Raw genomic sequence first — 18531 nt, 5'->3', positions numbered from 1 at the left:
AAATACTCTTTGTAATGATGTATAACAGAAGGTTATATTATGTTTCTTTCATTAAATACACATTTTTAAAGTTGTGGTATTCTTTTTGAATCACCCTGTAAATCGCGAGAGCCGAATGGGATCTCGTACACCAGTGCTCACGAATGCCAGACCTTTTGTGCCAGCCACTGCTGTATCTCGCGTGGTTTTTTATTTCTCTTGTATTGTTAATCCACAAAACTTTTGAGGCATATGGCAGCTATTGTTTTACTCTTGCAAGGTTTTCAGGTAGAAGAATTCCTTTTGTAATTCAACAAAACAGTGGTCAAAACAAGGGCAGATTAAAAGGGTTGATGACGATGAGGTCCCATACTCAGAGGATCGTAGGGAACGATGCGCGAGACCCGCCCCAAAACTCAGTTAAAATCAAACGGTAATTTTTGTAATCTGTGCCGAAGTTAAGTCTTGTTCAGTGGATTTAGTCATTTAATTCAGTATTCCAGGATTCCCAAATCCTGCGCAGTAAAAGTAGGGCTACAGATCTCCTCCCAAACGACAGAGTTCTTCTGCACGAAATTCAACATACTGAATTTAAACACAAAATATGGCAAAATAAACAGAGTAACACATTTTAAACACCTAGGGTAAGTGAGTCTAACCGACAGGAAAGGAGAAAATCACGCAAAACACCACGTTACTGAAGTTGAAGAGAGCCTTCTACAAAACACAGGGTATTTACAACAAAAAACGTCTGTCCACCTCCATCAATATTCGTCACTACAATACTGTAATCAAACCTGAGGTGGTATACGGTTGCGAAACACTGACTCTACACACCAAGGGCGACCTAGAGAAAATCCTCACAGAGGAAAGAAAAATTATCAGGAAAATTATTGGACCAAAACTCACAGACGAAGGATACAGGCTTCACTCCAGAGACACCACAGAGAAGAAATTGTCCAATCTCGCAGCGGTCATTAGAAAATGCGACTAAAATTTTACGGCTACATTGGCAGACTTGCACAGACCAGACTCAACAAGAGAATACTCACATACATACAGAGGCTCAAAACCACTACACCTTGGATGGCACAAGTCCAAATTGATCTGGAAAAGGCACAGGTAGATTCAACGGACATCATGGACAAAAGCGTCTATGGACAGGAAAGACACAAATGGGACGTAATGTCAGAGAAGACAGCACTTAAGGCCCAAAGACCCAAGAGGACCGAAGAAAGGAAGAGGGCCTTTAGCGAACGAATAAAAGAGTACTGGAAGAACAGAAAGACCAAACAGTAATACATGGTTTGCATGTTCTGATAACGGCCTGTAATATACAGGGTAGTCCATTGACAGTGACCGGGCCAAATATCTCACGAAATAAGCATCAAACGAAAAAATTACAAAGAACGAAACACGTCTAGCTTGAAGGGGGAAACCAGATGGCGCTATGGTTGGCCCGCTAGATGGCGCTGCCATAGGTCAATTGCATTTTTTTAAATACGGAAGGCGAACTACTCGCTGTTGAGAGGAATGTCGTTACACATATTTCCAAATGCATTGAGGTTGGCGGATATCATTGTGAGCATTTATTGCATTAATGTGGTATTTACAGGTAATCACGCTATAACAGCATACGTTCTCAGAACTGATAAGTTCACAGAGGTACATGTATCACATTGGAACAACCGAAATAAAATGTTCAAATGCACCTACGTTCTGTATTTTATTTTAAAAAACCTACCTGTTACCAACTGTTCGTCTAAAATTGTGAGCCATATGTTTGTGACTATTACAACGCCATCTATCGCAAGCGAAAAAAGAGGTCCAACTAAAACATTCATATTTCTTCATGTACCGCACGAATATGTAATAAAAAAATGGGGTTCCTATTTTTAAAAAAACGCAGTTGATATCCGTTTGACCTTTGGCAGCGCCATCTAGCAGGCCAACCATAGCGCCATCTGGTTTCCCCCTTCGAGATAGACAAGTTTCGTTCTTTGTAGTTTTTTCGTTTTACGCTTATTTCGTGAGAGATTTGGCCTGGTCACGATCAATGGACCACCCTGTATATACGTTTTCCTCAGGAACTGTTCAAGAGATTTCTACAACATTTTCTTTGTTTAATCTCTTTGCAACTTGAATTTATCGAATAGGACAATTTTCATCATTTTGAAATTGTGATTCTGTAAATATAATATAAAATTGTCTCAATCTCAGCTTACACTCACAGTTTTAAAATTTACTCTTGCGGCAGCATTTATTGGGTTTATAGAAATAAGTAAACAAATTTCATAATTCTAGCTTCTATAGATTCTGAGAAAATCACGGTTTTTCAGGAACTGCAATTTAAAGTTCAACCCAACGTTTTTTCGTATGGCATCTTTTCAGAGGGCCCCAGATTTGTGCTCAGGGTCCTCTTTCCCTTTAAGGCTTCTCTTCTAGTTTCCTGTTTTCTGCCTTCTTTCCTTTACCGGATCTTCAACTCACTTTTCAACTGTAGAGATTTCCCATCTCAAAGCGCATTCTCTCTAATACCTCCATCCTGCCTACATTCCCATATATAAATACAAAAGCTGCATCGCAAGTTGGAATTCTGACAACTGTAACAGATGAAAATGTAGTTTTGGGGCATCGTTTCCGTGTGAGTGAATTTAGAGGCCCATTTCGATTCTTGGTTGTGCCATGAACACACATTTTTAGAAGTTCAGTATTCACAGCCTTTTAGATGTGCAATAATTATCGAACTATTAAAATAGCACTAATAGTCTTGCCTACTACGAGTAAGCAAATGAAACGTTCCACCCTTTACTGTATTAAACTTTTGATAGGGTAGAATTCACCCACAGTAAAGCGAATTCTTTATTTACCTCGGTTTTAGATAGCAATGAGATGCGTACAGCCGATATTGCAACTTTTTTGTGCCGTTAACGTTTCTTTAATTTTTCACGTATCAGTATCATTCTTAGCTTGTCGCTATTTAGTCCATTCTGGACGTTCCATCGCAGCTGTTCCACGCTGCAAACGTACTAGTCCCCGAGCTTGGAACATACTCTTTCCTTCGTTAACGGTTCAAATTATACAAACGTGACACGCTGTAGAGAAGTGAAAAATTCAAAATTTAGATTCAGTTTTGTGTATAGTTCCATGTGTTATTCAACAATAAATGAAAGACTGAAATCTAGTTATTTTTGTGTGGTATTGTTCTGGAAGAGACGAAAGTGACAAAATTGCACAGCGCAATACTTGTGGTCAAACAGTTTCACAACTACTGTGAGTAACCGGAGAAAAACATCCGGAGCTAAGGCATCGAACAATAAGTTAGTCAACTCACATACAAAGTGCTGTCGTAAAGCGAACTGTTTCGCTGACTTCACTGGCACGGCCTATGTGGCACCAATTAAAAAGCTAAAAGGTTTGCGGAACGTATTACCTGATTGGAAATGGAATTTTGTAATATATTATTCGTAATTAATAGTTTAACTCATCCCTCCCGATCAGAGACTCCAGACTGGGTTTTTTCGCAGTTTTGGGGAAATTTATTTGGAAGAACTTTTGGAGAAATGGAAATCTTGAGGAAATTTTTTTGGAGCAAAATCTCGGTACAGTGAAAATTGGAAAGTATTTTATTTTCCTAGCGTCACTACTAATTCCATCTCTGATATTTTAGTTCGAACGACACAGTTTCTTAGATATCCACTAGACGTCACTCTCTCTTCAAATCAGTCGATATATCTTTTCTTTTGTGGAAGACGTATACAGGTTCACCAGGCTGATACCTCTCCGTGACATCACATCTCCAGTTTCGGCCGTTTAGGATGTCTATCGACTTTCGTGTTCGTATCGACTTCTGAGAACAAGCCATAATGGATTTCGTCGTTTTAGTTGAAGCTTGTATTTGATGGGTTTTATGTTGTAACGTATGTCCTATGAATGCATGGTGATCTCTCGAAAACGCGTCGTCCTTGATATAATTTGTTGTCATTAAACGTAAGGTAATGACAGATCGGCGGTTTAGAGGCTTCAGGAAGTGTAAGTAAGAAACACAGGCACAGATTTTATACGTTTACTGCAGGGTAATGCACAGAGGCGTCCAGTTGCGAAGTTCGATAATGGAAAATCAATAAAACTATGAAAAAAGTGCGAAGCAAGCAAATGTGGCAGTTTTTTCATGTTTGCGGTCATGCTATTCTTTTTATTTACAATTTAAAAATTTTGGTTTGTAATACAAAATTCAATCTCTCAAAGCTGCCAACACCGATGGCAAATAATAGTTTAAAGGACTGGATAGGTTTAACATATTTGGGGGGAAAGTTGCCGAAATGGGAATTATTTTGCCTGCTATGGAGGAATTTCGGAAACTCAATCTGGAAACGCTGTTGCTAAGGTTCCCTTTGTGCTCACCGGAAAAACTTACAACAGGTGTCTCTCCCATAAGGGCCCAGGAACTGCTCGCGACCAATGTGTACATTTCCGAGCAACGTGGTTGCGGGCGTCATATGAGCCGCTAGGCTCCAGATTGCAAGCGCACTCTTTACAAACGCGACACTCATTTTGTCCAAAGCTTTCTCTCAATTAAGTCTTACTATAAAACACATCGAACTCTTTCTCCCTAGTTCTCCACGCTACTCTATCCCGTACAAGCCGCTTCATCTCCGAATAACTAATTCAAACGTCTTCTAATGTCAGTTGTTCACTGTCCGGATGTTTCCATATGTGGCACCAGTTTTGGGAGCTCATTATTTTTATCAACTTGTAAATCAGTTCGGACACGTCTTATACTTTCTGATCCTTATTGTACAGTTGAAAATGGGCTGACTCCTTTTACACGTAAATTAATTTTCAATCAAATGGCATTAAACTGCTCAAAATAAGAGAACGGCACGGCATTGTATTTTAGACGTTTGAACGAAACATTTACTGTACATTACCTGTTGTTCGAAAAGCTCAGTGAACAAAATTATGCCCCATACTAAGTTGACTTAGGTTTTCATCAACATTTACCAACATATCATAAACTAGATTTAATTCATATCAACGTCACCTGTGTTTCAGATCGAGAAGTGTTCATCTTGCCCTTGCAAACTTCCTCGTGAGGCAAGGCTCAGCCGCATTCCACTGCACATTGGTGAGTTCTGTTATTTACAGCAGAAGTGTAGCAAATAATGATAAAAATGTCTTCGACTGATGTGTCGCCTGCGGTGTGGCCGAGCGGTTCTAGGCACTTCAGTATGGAACCGCGCGACCGCTACGGCCGCAAGTTCGAATCCTGCCTCGGGCATGGATGTGTGTGGTGTCCTTAGGTTAGTTAGGTTTAAGTAGTTCTAAGTTCTAGGGTACTGATGACTTCAGATGTTAAGTCCCATAGTGCTCAGAGCCATTTGAACCATTTTTTGATGTGTCAGCAGCTGTAGGCAGCGGATACAAGGTAGGACTTTATACTAGATATACAAAGACATACAGCTGCACGTGTAAAATTTACACACTTTACGGTATTCACACGCAGCCTCAAGTTGTCAGCGGCAACGGTAATCCACCTGTAGCATTTACAAGTGTTCGTGTAACTGCTTACTGCCCTTGGTTCGGCTTATTAGTCGCTTCTAGTAACTGATGATGGTGGCGCCAGCAACGATGGTAATCTTCCAGTATTTGTAACGTCTTCCGCCGAATCGTTGCTTGCGCCGATTTAATGAAGGGGCGCGGAAGGATACTATTTTCCCCCTTGAGGGCGGGGCCATTAGTGGCTACCTCTCCAGCGTCACCGGTCTGTTTTGCGCCGAGTGACTTAGATTTCGGACACGATTCCAGCTTCGTGTGCGGTCGGCGTAAACACTGCCGATACTGCAGTTGTACTCATATCTTTTCTCCCGATTGATCCGAGATTGCAGAAAAACAGTGCGAGCTCACCTTGATGAAAACATTTTGTTTTTGTTGTTTTTTTTTAATTCCCGAATTATTTTAATGAGCAACAGTTACCTATCAGAAACTTTTCTTAATTTTAAATACCTGAACTCTAGACAGACTGTCAGTCTGCAAAAGAGTTTGTGCACAAAACACTTGTACCGCGTATACCTGAATACTGCTCAAATATGTAGGACATATCATGCTGCTCAGAAAACTCCACAACCGGCATTCAGGCCAGAAACTATGCTTGTTCTTGAGCCTCTAAGTATCGATTCCACATGATGGTGTGGATAAAATTAGGCAAATGACGGATCATACAGACGCGTACAGCAGCTGCTTTTCCCATGGTCCATCCATGTATGGAACAGGAAGTAACCTGAATATATGACACAACAGCAAACATCGTCTACCACAGAATTCACAATGATTTTCAGAGTATATATGTAAATGTAGAAAAATATGTTCGACTGCAAAAATGTGTTTTGCAACGTGGCAATAGGTAAGGATACAAGTGGAAACAGCTGAACAGAACTTAAGAAAATGAGATTTTAGGGAAAAAACTAAGCAGTAGGGCTAATGGTTTGTTTAAATGAGATGTCGATTCGCGCCCTGTTTGGTGAATCAGAGCTGGCAAAGTAATAGTGTGTAATTGTACTGCAATTAACCAGGACTTGTGAAACAGTAACTTTCCCATTTTATTCTGAGTATACGATGCTCAACAGTTTTATATAAAAATATGTGAAAAGCTGCAACAGCTGCCCCAGACTTTGAACGAAAGCGGTAGATCGCAGTAAAGGACGTGGATGATTACATATTTCAAGTTACAGCTGATGAAGATCGCGATATCGTCATAGATAATACTTGCAAAGATGTGCCAATGAAACTTCGTGACCCGTACACAAACATGTAATTTCTATTTCAGTAGCACGCAATACAGTTCTACTATGAAATATACCCAAGTTTACCTGGTTTCTGTATCCCCTTCGAGTTAATCATGATTGTACCGCCACTTTGCCCGGAATTGCTGTCGCCCTTGTCGGGTTATATGTTGCTGTGGCGTGCGTACTGTAAGACCTTCGGTACACACACCATCAGATTATTTGACTTGTCGCTCTAACGAAGTAGGCGAGTGTCAGCAATATGTCTCGTGGTCTTATCGTGGCGTGTTTATTTTCTGCCGTTAGGCCAGACGATAGAAATGCCACTGGCACGCTTAGAGTAGCAGATTGACGGCGACCAACTTTAAACAGAACTTGATTAATTTTCACACACATTTATTAAAATAATAACAAGCATAAAAATTACTTAACTTGTTTCTAGATGCTATTTACAATTGACTCTCTGAAGTTCCTTTGGTATTGGTACGTTAATCTTATTCTCACATATAGCTCTGATACTTGACAAAAGCGTCTATACATTTATCTTCATGGCTATGTACAGAATATGGTAATCTTATTAGGCGCAGACTGGAACTTGACTATAGACTGGTACAGACAAATGCAGTCTAAGGCAGACTAATGCAGACTGACTAATCGGAGGTCTGTACACTCGTTATAATACCTCGCGCGTTCATGTATCACTGCGCGAGTGTGATCCGCGAGGAGAAAAGGTTCTACGTTAGCAGCAATCTCATTGGCTGCGTTACATATTAATACGCGGATCGGCGGAAGCAGAATTTGGTCGGTCTCTATGACAGCGCCATCTCGTAGTGCGGAGACGGACGAGCGCTGCGCCAGCGCTGCTGCCTAGCGGGGCGCGCTCTAGTGGGAAAGTTGTGTACGCGCTGACTACGCGGAACTATATACACAACAGTTGTCAATGTCGATCACAACATGTTGTGCGATACATTACAGAGCACACCGGAATATACAGGGTGATTCAAAAAGAATACCACAACTTTAAAAATGTGTATTTAATGAAAGAAACATAATATAACCTTCTATTATACATCATTACAAAGAGTATTTAAAAAGGTTTTTTTCACTCAAAAACAAGTTCAGAGATGTTCAATATGGCCCCCTCCAGACACTCGAGCAATATCAATCCGATACTCCAACTCGTTCCACACTCTCTGTAGCATATCAGGCGTAACAGTTTGGATAGCTGCTGTTATTTCTCGTTTCAAATCATCAATGGTGGCTGGGAGAGGTGGCCGAAACACCATATCCTTAACATACCCCCATAAGAAAAAATCGCAGGGGGTAAGATCAGAGCTTCTTGGAGGCCAGTGATGAAGTGCTCTGTCACGGGCTGCCTGGCGGCTGATCCATCGCCTCGGGTAGTTGACGTTCAGGTAGTTACGGACAGATAAGTGCCAATGTGGTGGTGCTCCATCCTGCTGAAATATGAATTGTTGTGCTTCTTGTTCGAGCTGAGGGAACAGCCAATTCTCTAACATCTCCAGATACTGTAGTCCAGTTACAGTAGCACCTTCGAAGAAAAAGGGACCAAAAACTTTTGGCTGAAATGGCACAGAAAACTGTTTATACCAACGTTTAATACACCACCTATCAGGAGGTTTAACACCATACTTCGTTCGAAATGCACGCTGAACAACTGTCGTCGATTCACTTCTGCCGTACTCAATAACACAAAAAGCTTTCTGTTGAGCGGTCGCCATCTTAGCATCAACTGACGCTGACGCCTAGTCAACAGCGCCTCAAGCGAACAAATGTACAACTAAATGAAACTTTATAGCTCTCTTAATTCGCCGACAGATAGTGCTTAGCTCTGCCTTTTGTCGTTGCAGAGTTTTAAATTCCTAAAGTTGTGGTAATCTTTTTGAATCACCCTGTATTTCCAGCAGCCCACTTTTTTCCTTTGGGAAAAAAGTAGTGAGGTGTCAGATGTGAGCTTCGGACAAGTCATCTGAATGGCCCACTTTGGTAAATCAAGTGGAAAACAGAAATTGCCGCCAGTAGCTACCATAATTTGCGAAATTCGTCTTGCTGCATGAACGAAAGTTGCGCAGATTGGTTCCACTGAGAAATTACTAGCCGCCCAAAATGTTAAACACTTCCAGACATCCGTCGTCCATCACCGCTATGCGAGAAAATGACGGACGAGCGATGGAAGTCAATGTCATGAGGCGCCAAACTGTTGTTCCAGGTCTTTATTGTTTTTTTTTCCAAATGTGCTTAAGCCTTTTCATTCAACAAGGACAGCTAGGCCGCGGAACATTACTTTAACTTGTCCACGAAAGTTTTCAGATGAAATGCCATTTGAAAAGCGTATCTGCAAAATTCGATCCAGAAATCACAGTTTTAGTCTTATTACTGTGAAAACAATGTGGCTTTGAATTAGAGGTTTTGTTACCGAAAGTATGTGGGGTTTAAGGCCACTTTCAACATATCGTTGAAGAAGACTTTTAGATCTGTGAAGATGTCAGTAAGGGTACACCCAGCCACGGCGAGCGACGGACAGCTATTACCGGACCTCTGTATTGATATTGGCCTTCCGTGGCCGCTGTGGGAAACATATACACGCCTTGCCACGGTTTGCGCGGCTCCCCCCGTCGGTGGTTCGAGTCCTCCCTCGGGCATGGGTGTGTGTATTTGTCCTTAGGATAATTTAGGTTAAGTAGTGTGTAAGCCTAGGGACCGATAACCTCAGCCGTTTGGTCCCATAGGAACTTACCACAAATTTCCAAAACATACAGTGACGTTACAGTAAACAAGTACAATGGTGATTACGGAAAACGCATCGCACTGTGAATGCTTCCAGGATATTTCGCATATACAGTCATGCGGTTCAGCGTACCTTCATGAAATATCACGATAAAAACTTAACAATAAGCCGACCGAAGTTTGGTTGGTTTGGGGCAGGAGACCAAACAGCGAGGTCATCGGTCCCTAGGCTTACACACTGCTTAATATAACTTGAACAAACTTACGCTAAGGACAACACACACACACACACACACACACACATGCCCGAGGGAGGACTCAAACCTCCGACGGGAAGAGTCGCACGAACCGTGGCAAGGCGCCCTAGACCGCATGGCTAATGAAAAACATTTGTAATTTGTAATCGTGCATTTCATTGTTTGTCGTTCGTTAATTTCACAGATTGTAAAAGTAGAAGATAGGAAATGAGTCTCCAGAGTTGCTCACTAATACTTACAAAATGTCAATAACAAAACCAATCCTGAATATAATAAGAAACATTCGTTCGTGTTCGTGACTTATTCTTGTTTAAGAAGTGGGGTGATTCTGGTGTGTAGTTCTGGTTCTTGAAAGAGCCACTTTCCTCAGTTCTAGTAGGGCTTTCTTCGATAGAAAGAAACGTTAAATGGTAATCAGCTTATCTTAATGTTGCTTTCCAGGTATCTCACAAGAGCCTGGCAAACGTCTGGTATAGTGTTAGACAGCGATGCAGTAGGTACCTTAAACTGGACATGAATCTAGAGTAATTGTTACCAGTAGCATGAAATCGATCAGATCTAATCTTTTTGCCACTGGTATAGTGTCCCTGTATTTTATACACTACTGGCCATTAAAATTGCTACAACAAGAAGAAATGCAGATGATAAACGGATATTCATTGGAGAAATATATTGTACTAGAACTGACATGTGATTACATTTTGGCCGCGTAGGATTAGCCGAGCGGTCTCAGGCGCTGCAGTCGTGGACTGTGCGGCTGATCCCGGCGGAGATTCGAGTCCTCCCTCGAGCATGGGTGTGTGTATTTGTCCTTAGGATAATTTAGGTTAAGTAGTGTGTAAGCTCAGGGACTGATGACCATAGCAGTTAAGTCCCATAAGATTTCACACATATTTGATTTGATTACATTTTCACCCAATTTGGGTGCGCAGATCCTGAGAAATCAGTACCCATAACAACCACCTCGGGCCGTAGTAACGGCCTTGATACGCTTGGGCATTGAGTCAAACAGAGCTTGGATGGCATGTACACGTAACTAAACGATACCACAGTTCATTAAGAGTAGTGACTGGCGTACTGTAACGAGCCAGTTGCACGGCCACCATTGACCAGACGTTTTCAATTGCTAAGACATCTGGAGAATGTGCTGGCCGGGGCAGCAGTCGAACATTTTCTGTATCCAAAAAGACTTGTTCAGGAATGCAACATGCGGTCGTGCATTATCCTTCTGAAATGTAGGGTGGCGCAGGGATCGAATTAAGGGTAGAGCCACGGGTCGTAATACATCTGAAATGTAACGTCCACTGTTCAAAGTGCTGTCAAAGTGAACAAGAGGTGACCGAGACGTGTAACCAATGGCACCGCATACCATCACGCTGGGTGATACGCCAGTATGGCGATGACGAATACACGCTTCCAATGTGCGTTCACCGCGATTTCGGCAAACACGGATGCGACCATCATGATGCTGTAAACAGAACCTGGATTCATCCGAAAAAATGACGTTTTGCCATTCGTGCACCGAGGCTCGTCGTTGAGTACACCATCGCAGGCGCTCCTATCTGTGATGCAGCGTCAAGGGTAACCGCAGCCACGGTCTCCGAGCTGATAGTCCATGCTGCTGCAAACGTCGTCGAACTGTTCGTGCAGATGGTTGTTGTCTTGCAAACGTCCCCATCTGTTGACTCAGGGATCGAGACGTGGCTGCACGATCCGTTACAGCTATGCGGATAAGATGCCTGTCATCTCGACTGCTAGTGATACGAGGACGTTGGGATCCAGCACGGCGTTCCGTATTACCCTCCTGAACCCACCGATTCCATATTCTGCTAACAGTCATTGGATCTCGACCAACGCGCGCAGTAATGTCGCGATACGACAAACCGCAATCGCAATAGGCTGCAATCCGACCTTTATCAAAGTCGGAAACACGATGGTACGCATTTCTCCTCCTTACACGAGGCACCACATCAACGTTTCACCAGGCAACGCCGGTCAACTGCTGTTTGTATAAAAGAAATTGGTTGGAAACTTTCCTCATGTTAGCATGTTGTAGGTGTCGCCACCGGCGCCAGCCTAGTGTGAATGCTCTGAAAAGCTAATCATTTGCATATCACAGCATCTTCTTCCTGTCGGTTAAATTTCGCGTCTGTAGCACACCGTCTTCGTAGTGTAGCAATTTTAATGGCCAGTAGTGTATTTTCCTTTGCATTCTGAGGTCCAACGAGGTAAAGTATGATTTTAGAAATCATTGTCAGACATACGAGTAAAGTGTTTAAACAGCATCATATTACTTGCCACACTACGAAAGAAGGAAAACAGACTAGAGTTTAACGGTCCACGGACAGCGTGGTCTTTAGAGGCGAACCACAAACTCAAATTGCAGAGAGATGCGGATTGAAATCGGCTGTGCCCTTTTGAGAGAAACCATCGTGGTATTTGCGTGGAGCGATTTAGGGAAATCACGGAAAACCTAAATATGGATGCCCGGGCGGGGATTTGAACCACCGTCCTTCCGAGTGCTAGGCCAATGTGCTAACCAGTGCGCCACCTCGCTCGCTCGTATATTTTCCCGCAAGAGGCGTTTATTTACTGAGCACTAGCGCCTCCTTCTGCGTTTTCGTCTTCGTCAAAAACGAATACTAGCTGCGGCAGCAGCAGCTGCAGCTAGCAACGTGGATGCTGTGAACAATGGAGTAGTGCGCAAATCTTCTGTATAGGCACACACACACACACACGCTTGCCTTTTGTTTGTGTGTGAGGCTACTGCAGGCGCACGTCGAATAGGTGAAAGACGCACAAGATAAATAAAGCTGAAGGCGATCCAGGTTTGAACAGTTCTGCTCATTCCCCTTCACCAAGCGCCGGCAACCAATGAGATGCCCAATTTCAGACCTCTATGAATAAAAGTGGACAGCGGCCAACGACCTTGCCGCAGTGGAAACACCGGTTCCCGTCAGATCACCGAAGTTAAGCGCTGAAGGGCTGGGCCAGCACTTGGATGGGTGACCATCCCGTCTGCCGAGCACTGTTGGCAAGCGGGGTGCACTCGGCCCTTGTGAGGTAAACTGAGGACTACTTGATTGAGAAGTAGTGGGTCCGGTCTCGTAAACTGACATACGGCCGGGAGAACGGTGTGCTGACCATGTGTCCCTCCACATCCGCATCCGGTGACGCCTGTGGGTGAGAGTGACGCGGCGGTCGGTCGGTACTGTTGGGCCTTCATGGCCTGTTCTCGCGGAGTAAAGTTATTTATTTATTTATTTATTTTGCGATAAATGCTCTTCTCCAGAGTTCGCCCTGTCCAGCTTTCAGTTGGCTTACCCTTTCATTCTTTATTGCCCTCGGAAGCACTTTCTACGAATTGGCGGCGTGGAGAGCGTCTCCCTTCTCTGTGATCGCGAACAAGCTGACCACCTCCCCTCCGTGGTATCCTAATTATCTCTCTCTCTCTCTCTCTCTCTCTCTCTCTCTCTCCCCCCCCCCTCTCTCTCTCTCTCCCTCTCTCTCTCTCTCTCTCTCTCCCTCTCTCTCCCCCCCCTCCCCCCCCACCCTCTCACTGCGCGAGAACCAGTATAATGCGTACCTCCTTGTCTCTTAACGTGCGATCATATTGGGTGTCAGATGAAATTTATGATTCAACTGATAATTTCCTGCTTGAGAGGACGAATCTTTTTATCTTTATATGAAGAGTCACTGACCGATGTAGAAGTAACTTCAGGCGTGCCACAGGAAAGTGTGATGGGACCTTTGCCGTCCGTGTAGTATATTAATGACCTCGCAGAAAATATTAGCAGTAAACTCAGACTTTTCTCATGTCATGCATTTGTCCGTAATGAAGTACAGTCAGGAAAAAAAGCTGCCGAGACATTTAGACATCTTGAGAAGACTCCAAAGTGGTGGAAAGATCGGCAACTTGCTTTAAATGTCAAGAAATGCCACAACAACCAGTGATTCAGAATTGGAATCAGTCAACTCGTACAAATACCTGGAAGTAGCAATTTATGGGGGTTATGAAACGGAATTATGACAGAGGTTCGGTCGTAGGTAAAGCGGGTGACATATTTGAAAATTGAATCAGCCTACATAACACTCCCATCAACTATTCTAGGACATTGCTCAAGTGTCTGGATACTATTGGGGTGCTGTTGATCACACACAAAGAAGGGCAGCAAGAATGGCCACATTCTTGTTCGTCTTATGGCACAGAGAGAGTCACGTAGATGCTGATGAAGCTGAATTGACAGACGCAGCTATACCACGAAAGCCTCTTTACCTCAATTTTCAAGGACAAGCATTAAGTGAGGAATCTAGGAATATACTACGATACCCTTCGTACGGACCGTGAAGACAAGCAGTCTGGCATTTAAGCAATAATTCCTCGCGAGTATGGAACTAGACGAATAATTTTAGACATCACGTCTACAGATGTTGCTCTTTATTGATTATTAAAAAAAACGCATCTTCAGCAGTGCTTGTTTACTGGAAGAAGCTCTAATAACTGGTACAGTAATAAGCACTCTCTGACACGCACTTCACAGTGGTTCACTGAGTATGGATGTGAATGTAGATGAAGATGACTAATATTTAAAGTTATGCTCCAACATCCTGTATACGTGAACAGGAGTGTTGGGTGTCTAGTGGGCAAGACATTGATAGCTTTTGGAGGTGGTTCTAGCTAGTTGTGGTTTTTCAGAGTTCGAGCTGTCCGACACAATAACGTCTGCGGTTAGCAGATCCTGGTTCTCCTGTATCCGACGGGTTTAACAGAGAGATCTCAAGCATCCATTGCCATTTTTCATTCTTTTTACTTCGGTCATTGTGAATACAAGTTACATTAAAACGGTAGGATATCACATTCAGTTCGAGAAATATCAAAATTCATCACAGCGGGTGAAATAGCCGAAACAGAAATTTTATGTAATTGTCGATTCCTGTTCTTACGTAAATCTCGCGATGCTGTATGGTCCGCTTTCTTATTTTATTTATCAGGATTAAGCTTTTTTTGAATTATGTTTCTCGTATCGAATACTTGCCCTGTACGCTGTGGTAATTGGTTACGATAGGAGCCAGTCATGTACACTGTCTGTCGGTGAAACTTTTAAATCCGTTTTATTGTGATTTATCGTTATTGTTTGTGTTTCTGAGTGGCATGTGGCGACCAACCCGAAGTACCTAGACTTCCAAATGTATTTCGATAAGGACAAAAGTCATGGCACAGCGATATCCACATATACAGAAGCCGTTTGTATCGCGTACACAAGGTATAAAAGGGCAGTGCATTGGCGGAGCAGTCATTTGCACTCAGGTGATTCACGTGAAAAGGCTTCCGACATGATTTTGACCGTACGACCGGAGTTAATAGACTTTGAACGCGGACACAGCAGTGGCCTACGGCCTTCACTTAACGACCGAGAGCAGCGGCGTTTGCGTAGACTTGTCAGTGCTAACAGAGAATCAGCACTGCGTGAAGTAAACGTAGAAATCAGTGTGGGACGTTAGGACAGTGCGGCGAAATTTGGCATTAATGGGCTGTGGCAGCAGACGACCGACGCGAGTGCCTTTGCTAACTGCACGACATCACGCTCCCGCAACCATATCGGTTGGGCGCTAGAGGACAGGGAAACAGTGGCCCGGTCAGTTGAGTCCCGATTTCAGTTGGTAAGAGCTGATGGTAGGATTCGAGTGTGGCGCAGACACCACGAAGCCATGCTTCCAAGTTGTCGACAACGCTCTGTGCAAGCTGGTGGTGGCTCCATAATGGTGTGGGCTGTGTTTACATGGAATGGACTGGGTCCTCTGGTCCAACTGAACCGATCATTGACTGGAAATTATGTACGGCTATTTGGAGACCATCTGCAGCCATTCAAGAACCTCATGAAATTCACTACTGTACAGCTACACTACTGGTGACAAACAGCTGGAGACAGCGTCTAACGTAAAATACACTCCTGGAAATGGAAAAAAGAACACATTGACACCGGTGTGTCAGACCCACCATACTTGCTCCGGACACTGCGAGAGGGCTGTACAAGCAATGATCACACGCACGGCACAGCGGACACACCAGGAACCGCGGTGTTGGCCGTCGAATGGCGCTAGCTGCGCAGCATTTGTGCACCGCCGCCGTCAGTGTCAGCCAGTTTGCCGTGGCATACGGAGCTCCATCGCAGTCTTTAACACTGGTAGCATGCCGCGACAGCGTGGACGTGAACCGTATGTGCAGTTGACGGACTTTGAGCGAGGGCGTATAGTGGGCATGCGGGAGGCCGGGTGGACGTACCGCCGAATTGCTCAACACGTGGGGCGTGAGGTCTCCACAGTACATCGATGTTGTCGCCAGTGGTCGGCGGAAGGTGCACGTGCCCGTCGACCTGGGACCGGACCGCAGCGACGCACGGATGCACGCCAAGACCGTAGGATCCTACGCAGTGCCGTAGGGGACCGCACCGCCACTTCCCAGCAAATTAGGGACACTGTTGCTCCTGGGGTATCGGCGAGGACCATACGCAGCCGTCTCCATGAAGCTGGGCTACGGTCCCGCACACCGTTAGGCCGTCTTCCGCTCACGCCCCAGCATCGTGCAGCCCGCCTCCAGTGGTGTCGCGACAGGCGTGAATGGAGGGACGAATGGAGACGTGTCGTCTTCAGCGATGAGAGTCGCTTCTGCCTTGGTGCCACTGATGGTCGTATGCGTGTTTGGCGCCGTGCAGGTGAGCGCCACAATCAGGACTGCATACGACCGAGGCACACAGGGCCAACACCCGGCATCATGGTGTGGGGAGCGATCTCCTACACTGGCCGTACACCACTGGTGATCGTCGAGGGGACACTGAATAGTGCACGGTACATCCAAACCGTCATCGAACCCATCGTTCTACCATTCCTAGACCGGCAAGGGAACTTGCTGTTCCAACAGGACAATGCACGTCCGCGTGCTCTAGAAGGTGTAAGTCAACTACCCTGGCCAGCAAGATCTCCGGATCTGTCCCCCATTGAGCATGTTTGGGACTGGATGAAGCGTCGTCTCACGCGGTCTGCACGTCCAGCACGAACGCTGGTCCAACTGAGGCGCCAGGTGGAAATGGCATGGCAAGCCGTTCCACAGGACTACATCCAGCATCTCTACGATCGTCTCCATGGGAGAATAGCAGCCTGCATTGCTGCGAAAGGTGGATATACACTGTACTAGTGCCGACATTGTGCATGCTCTGTTGCCTGTGTCTATGTGCCTGTGGTTCTGTCAGTGTGATCATGTGATGTATCTGACCCCAGGAATGTGTCAATAAAGTTTCCCCTTCCTGGGACAATGAATTCACGGTGTTCTTATTTCAATTTCCAGGAGTGTATATAGGCGTAACTATCCAGAGCGACCTTAAGTGAAATGACCACATGAAACAGATAGTGGGAAAAGCAGACAGCATCCTCAGATTCATCGGAAGAATCTTAAGAAAATGTAACTCAGCCACGAGAGAAGTGGCTTATAAGGCGCTTGTTCGATTCTTGAGTATTGTTTATCTATCTGGGATCCTTATCAGGTAGAACGGATAGAGGAGACAGAGAAGATCCAACGAAGAGCGGTGCGTTTCGTCAAGAGATCGTTTAGCTGGCGACTGAGCATTACAGAGATGCTAAACTCCACTGACAAACGTTACAAGAGAGGCGCTGTACATCAAGGAGAGATTTACTATTAAATTTTCGGGACAGCGCTTTTCAGGAGGAGTCGGACAACATATTACTCCCCCCCCCCCCCGCACATTTATCTCGCGTATTGACCACGAGGAGAAAATTCGAGAAATAAGAGCCAATACAGAGGCATACCGACAATCATTCTTCCCACGCACTATTCGCGAGTGGAACAGGGCTGAGGGATAATAGTGGTACCGAAAGTACCCTTCGCCACACACGGTAAGGTGGCTTGCGGAGTATGATGTAGATGTACTTGGTGATGAAAAAGTCAGTATAAATTCGAAAACTTAATAAACCACGGAATAATGTAGATAGAGAGGCAAAAATTGACACGCATACTTGGAATGACATGGGGTTTTATTAGAACCACCCCATATTGCTAGACACGTGAAAGATCTCTTGCGCGCGTCGTTTGGTGGTGATCGTGTGCTCAGCCGCCACTTTCGTCATGCTTGACCTCCCAGGTCCCCAGACCTCAGTCCGTGCGATTATTGGCTTTGGGGTTACCTGAAGTCTCAAGTGTATCGTGATCGACCGACATCTCTGAAAGATAACATCCGACGCCAATGCCTCACCATAACTCCGGACATGCTTTATAGTGCTGTTCACAACATTATTCCTCGACTACAGCTATTGTTGAGGAATGATGGTGGACATATTGAGCACTTCCTGTAAAGAACATCATCTTTGCTTTGTCTTACTTTGTTGTACTAATTATTGCTATTGTGATCAGATGAAGCGCCATCTGTCAGACATTTTTTTAACTTTTGTATTGTTTTGGTTCTAATAAAACCCCACGTCATTCCAAGCATGTGTGTCAATTTGTACCTCTCTATCTACATTATTCCGTGATTTATTCAGTTTTCAAATTTATACCGACTTTTTGATCACTCGGTAGCTGAAACAACGATGGAATTTTTATAGATGACAATGCCCCATGTCACCGGGCCGCAGTTCTTCGTGATTGGTTTGAAGAACATTCTGGACAGTTCGAGCGAATCATTTGGCCACCCGGATCGCCCGACATGAATTGCATCGAACATTTATGGGACATAATCGAGAGGTCAGTTCGTGCA

The 18531-nt window shown here is 44.4% G+C and overlaps 1 protein-coding gene and 1 pseudogene across 5 annotated transcripts in view; both read left to right on the top strand.

Moving 5' to 3' along the window:
* LOC126418892 (uncharacterized) overlaps window positions 1-18531 on the top strand; it is a 277815-nt gene that overhangs the window by 95304 nt on the left and 163980 nt on the right. For all 5 annotated transcript variants that reach the window (XM_050085907.1, XM_050085900.1, XM_050085902.1 and 2 more), the window contains one exon: window positions 5035-5107. The gene's annotated coding sequence lies outside the window, so the exon portion shown is untranslated. The remainder of the gene's footprint in view (window positions 1-5034; window positions 5108-18531) is intronic.
* LOC126420145 (5S ribosomal RNA) lies at window positions 12686-12803 on the top strand (annotated as a pseudogene).

Source organism: Schistocerca serialis, chromosome 9 (assembly GCF_023864345.2).
Source record: "Schistocerca serialis cubense isolate TAMUIC-IGC-003099 chromosome 9, iqSchSeri2.2, whole genome shotgun sequence".
In the NCBI taxonomy this organism is placed as follows: domain Eukaryota; kingdom Metazoa; phylum Arthropoda; class Insecta; order Orthoptera; family Acrididae; genus Schistocerca; species Schistocerca serialis.
The sequence above is the reverse complement of the archived record's forward strand: the minus strand, read 5'-3'. Positions and strand labels throughout refer to the sequence as shown.